Raw genomic sequence first — 5196 nt, 5'->3', positions numbered from 1 at the left:
CGAATATTAGCAAAATTAAATAAAATATAAATGGCGTTGATGACCAATGAAGTTTGGCGCCACTAAACAACCAAACAAACAAACAAACAAACTACTACTCCTACGAAGATAAACTACTCAATAGTCCATTAAACTAGATTTAATTTGAATGCTAAAAGACAAGAAATTTATTTTCCTAGGAGTAGTAGTTTTCAAGGTATGTGACAAAATCAATTTACAAAAAGTTAATTTCCAGTTGTTTGGACAAAAGTTTTAATTTTTTAAAAACTATATCTCAGAAACCTTACTGTCTTCCAGCACTCAAAATAAAGCTAGTCAAGCGTACTATAAAGTAGTCTATTACACTTAGCTTCGTAGTGGTAGTAGGTTTTATCATATTCGCATGTGAATATGAATTTTGTCCGTACAACTTGAATTTCAATTTATTTTAGCAAATATCAAGAAAACTACTATTCCTAACAAGATAAGTACCTCATAGTACGTTAAACTAGCTTTAATTTCATTGCTTTAATGCACCCTATTAGGTTTCCAACAGACCACTACACTATGTGTATACACTACACATGACCTTCATATCCTTTTTGTCCTTGACCTCACACCAAACAAATTCCTTATAAACCTTTCTAACCATCCTAATCCTTTGGTTCAATCCTTATCTAGGATCAACCCATCCCTACAATCCAACTCGAAGGTTGAAATAGTAGTGGCCAAGAGACTTATTGTAAAATAAAAATGGACAATTGGAGTTCTGGCAATGGTCTCCATGATGGTGGAGATTCTCCACTCAAGTTGAGTGTTTGCGGCTTTAGCGCACTTGCTCAGCCTCCGCTAGCTCACTGCGAGAGGGATGCGCTGGGATCTTATGAGCTCTGATCTACCCCTCACACGTGGGGGATAGAGTGGACTCAGGGATTCTCATGTCGATTGCGTAAATATTGTATATAGGAGTGTAAATGTGACTAGAGATTCTTTTATTTTTATCATTATTTTATTTATTTTTTCATGCAAATAGTTTGTTTATGTTCATTTTCTTTATCCTTTTATTTGTATATGTTTTAAGAAAGATTTTATTTATTTTTTTCATTTATTTATTTATTTTTCATTCTTATTCTAGCAAGAATGTGATCATTCATCACTTATATCTATTGCCCACAACGGTGCGGCAGATTGTAATATCTATCAATAAATGAAGTTCGATTATAAAATAAAAAAATTGATTGCTGACATCTTAAGATGTATGTATGAATCATGTCTAAAGATTACTGCGATATATTTTTTCATAAATCAAAACTTTGCTCTAAACCACTTGAAATCAACATTTTGTGAATTTTTTTTGTCAAACATCATAAAAACTACTTCTACGGAGATAAAGATTATAAAAGCTTTATATTACATTTATATTCATTTTATTTTCCCTGAAGTTATTTGTTGCTTTCTATATTAAGATTATAAGGTGAAAAGTAAGATTCCTTTATAATATTATTAATATTCGGTATTTGTTTTGTACAACGTTTCGGTTTTCCCCATATTCAAGTACTATTATTCTATATTATGTTTGAATATAATTTTGTGTAGTTTTCTCTTGTATTCTGCTTCTAGCTTTTTCATATGATTTTTATCCAATTCCTTATTTTCTTTCTATCCTGGACTTTCTTTTCTATGAAGTTGTTTGGTATGCCGCAAATGCGGCAGAGAGTCTGAGACACCAACCCATTTGCTGGGAAAATGCCCTAACAACTCCCTCCTTACCACCATAGGGTCAAAGAAGAATTGATGAAGTTCCTTGAAAGAAAAGACTTCACCTGTTTCGAGGAGGTTTATTGCGTTGACACCGACGGATCCGTAAGATACGCCGATATTGTCGCATTTACAAAAGTCGGAGGCTCGGCTCTGGTTTTGGATCCGGCTGTAAGATTTGAGAGTAATGACCTCGAACAGGACGGTGGAGTGGAAAGGGAAAAAAAAGAAATATATGAAAAATTCCTTTCCTTAAGGAAAAAATCCGCGAGACCTTCGGAGAGAGAGTTCACCGTGAGAGGCCTCTGGTTTGGATCTCGCAGAACAATACTAGATAGAACAAGGAGCTTCTTAGAAGGCTTAGGTGTTAGCATTGGGGATATTGCGATCTTAGCAGAAAATATTATTTTGGACTCCCTGGGGATCATACACCATCACCTGCATAGAAATTAGCTCTAGTTTATTTATTGTTTTATTTATTTATTTTAGTACCTGGAGCTGTCGATTTGTGTGTTTTAAATTATTTATTCATTAAATAATTTTATTTTTATTATTATTATTTTTATTTATTTTATTTTCTTTTTTTTTACTTATGCCACATATATATATAGCAATCTAGTATTTCTTTTAACCAACTTTTTATTACATTTTCCTTTCGATCTATGTATTAGTTTTGTTTTGGTAAAATGTATTTATTTGTTTGTTTTACTGTAAACTGCTGTGACTGGTATTTCTCTGGTTTGATCTCGCACTGCCGTTTGATAGTGCATTTGTTAAACGGGTCACTGGGGAGGATCTGAGAGGGGGAATTCGGGAGAGTGAATTTGTCGATCAAATGAAATAAAAATTGTGAAATGGAATGGACAAGAGGGGGAAAAATAAAAAAAAAAAAAGGGGATACATTGAAATCTTTATATTTGGTGTTTATACTAAAATTTGTAATTGTAAAAGAAAACTGTGAGAAAACAAATTTTTTTCTTTCTATTTTATTATACCATGTAAAAATATGTAATTTATATATGTCCGATCACGGATTGATAAGTATGCTGTGTAGTGTGGCAACCCGATGTATTTAGGCAGCATGAATGAATAAAATATTTCTCTCTCTCTCTATTAGGATTGTTGAAATGAAAAATTATATTCCTTGAAGATGGGAAACCCGAAACGTAGTGCAAACAAATATAGAATATTGATAATATATTATAAAGGATGATAATTTTTTTTTCACCTCAACAATGTTAATAAAAATAATATAGTAAAATTAATTATAAACCGAAAAATCTTGCATATCATTAAAAATTATTCAATCATAATTTTGTTCAATGATTGATATGTAGGAGTGAAGGAGTGAATGTTTCTTGTCCAACCTTGTACCCAGGACTCTATAGCGCGCTGGTATGCAAAAAAAGTCTCGAATGTTTCAAGGCTGTAAATTGTATAGCGACAGTTACGGAACAGAACTAAATGTTGAGGAAGGTTAAAGTTAGGCCTTGAGGAACTGTTTCTTGCCGGCTCTTGGTGTGGCAACTTGCTCTCGGGTTTGGGGCCCCTTGTTCTACTAAAACAAAAAGCCCACTCTCTTCCATCTTGCTACGTCTAAGGCTGACTTTAAAGCAGCCAAAGCCCTTGCTAAACTCACTAAGTCCGCTCAAAGTCCGACTCTATCTCACGACTTTTTTTTTTTTACTATCTAAAAGCCACTCTCTACTTTCTTCTTAACGGAGATTACCTGCCCGAGCCGAGATGACCTAATCGATAACAAAAATAGTTATTTATTCATTGATTAAGATTAATTTTAAATAGCTAATTATTAAAAAAATTATTTTTCTTGAAAGTATACAGGACTATTTTTAAGAATACTTCTTTACAAGGAGCAAACACTATATTAAAACTATTGTACTGCCCAACCGCAATGGGTTGCTTCATGCACAGCATATTTCAGATTAGTAAAAAAAATTTTTGTTAACTTATTAATACACTCTTTTTTTAAATTAACTTTTCTTTTCCATTACAAGTCAATTATTTATTTTGTTAAATCCATAAATATCATTGATTTTGTTATTAACTTTACTTTTATCTTCTATAATTTATTCAAATTCTTGAGACAGGTATTTATCTATTAAATAAATCAAATGGCATCTTTATTAAGTCTCAACACTCTTTATTATATCAATACTCCAACGTTTCGGCCACTTCGGCCATCCTCAAGGACAATCTAAACATTTAACAGCTTATTATGTATTTATTTGTAACAATTTTAACAACAACATTATTATTAATAAGTATATCATAGCTTAAATATAAATTCACACCTCATATTAAAATTTAAAAAAATGTTTTACTGGCTATTTTGCCCAAGTCATCAAATTCAAGTCAAAATCACCCTATGAAAAAGTCAATTAATAGAAAATCAAATTAATTATTAACAAGCTTACCTAAGCTTCTTTCTAGTTACCTATTTTTTTAAACCTTTATTAATTTTTAAATTTAAATTTTTGATTAAAACAATACTATCCACTATTAGATAAACAAACTATTTATAACCTTCCACACACTTAGGTCAGGCTTATTATTATTTTAATTTAAATTGTATTTCGGTCTCAATTTTTATTTATTCCAATTATTAAATTCATATTAAAATTAATTGTAAATAGTAACAAAATTTTTCCCATATTTTTCATAAATTTATTTTACTTAAAATCTCTGCATCATCATAATGTTGGTTCAAATTCTTTGCATCTGTTTAAAAAATTACTGTATAATTGATGTTCTCTGATATATAAATTGACTCAAGTATTTTTCTTTTGAAAATATTGTTTTCTGTATGTAAAATTATGGTGTTATCAAAATCAAAATTGTGTTGGTTTTTAGTTGCATGCTGCACTAGTGCTGTTTTATTGGGACCCTTCTCCTTATTTATTGTATCATTTTTATTTTTTATTCATAACGTTGTATATGGTTAGGGATGTCATTTGTATGAGTCCATACTCGCCCATAATCAATTGTAAAAAAAAAAAAATGTACCTCTTACATTAACCATTTAAGGACCATCAGGTCAATCTGGCATTAAAAAAAGTTACTACGATTATGTGTATATAAGTTAAGCTCCGTCGCAAACAGAACTTTAAAAAAAAAGGGTAAAAGGACCGTGAAATGACTCACACAAGATCACCTTAAAGACTATTTTATTCCTCCTTTTAATCTTGTATATATACATAATTGCTGTGTTTATATAGGTCTCTAGGTACTAGTGGAGATAATAGGTACCCTTGTACCTTAACTTATATATACACACATAATCATAGTATTTAAATTTTAATTATATGCTAATAATACATGATTTTTTTAATATTGTTTTTGTTCTTTTTCTCTTACATATTTTAATTTTTTTCTCTAGCTTTTTATTATTCCTTATATATATTTTCTATTTTTTTAAAAATTTCTAGTTACATATTACGC

At 30.4% G+C, this 5196-nt stretch overlaps 1 long non-coding RNA gene across 1 annotated transcript in view; it reads right to left on the bottom strand.

Annotated features, from left to right (window-relative positions):
- Positions 1 to 3861: 3861 nt before the first annotated feature.
- The window catches only part of LOC136796147 (uncharacterized), a 2620-nt gene continuing 1285 nt past the window's right edge, over positions 3862 to 5196 (bottom strand). Inside the window, exon 2 of the long non-coding RNA XR_010843852.1 lies at positions 3862 to 3952. This is a non-coding gene — a long non-coding RNA (uncharacterized lncRNA). The remainder of the gene's footprint in view (positions 3953 to 5196) is intronic.

The sequence above is a fragment of the Halyomorpha halys genome, unplaced genomic scaffold (genome assembly GCF_000696795.3).
Source record: "Halyomorpha halys isolate HHAL.00 unplaced genomic scaffold, Hhal_1.1 Scaffold656.1, whole genome shotgun sequence".
Lineage (NCBI taxonomy): Eukaryota > Metazoa > Arthropoda > Insecta > Hemiptera > Pentatomidae > Halyomorpha > Halyomorpha halys.
Note: the sequence above shows the minus strand (reverse complement) of the source record. Positions and strands in the feature narration are given on the sequence as shown.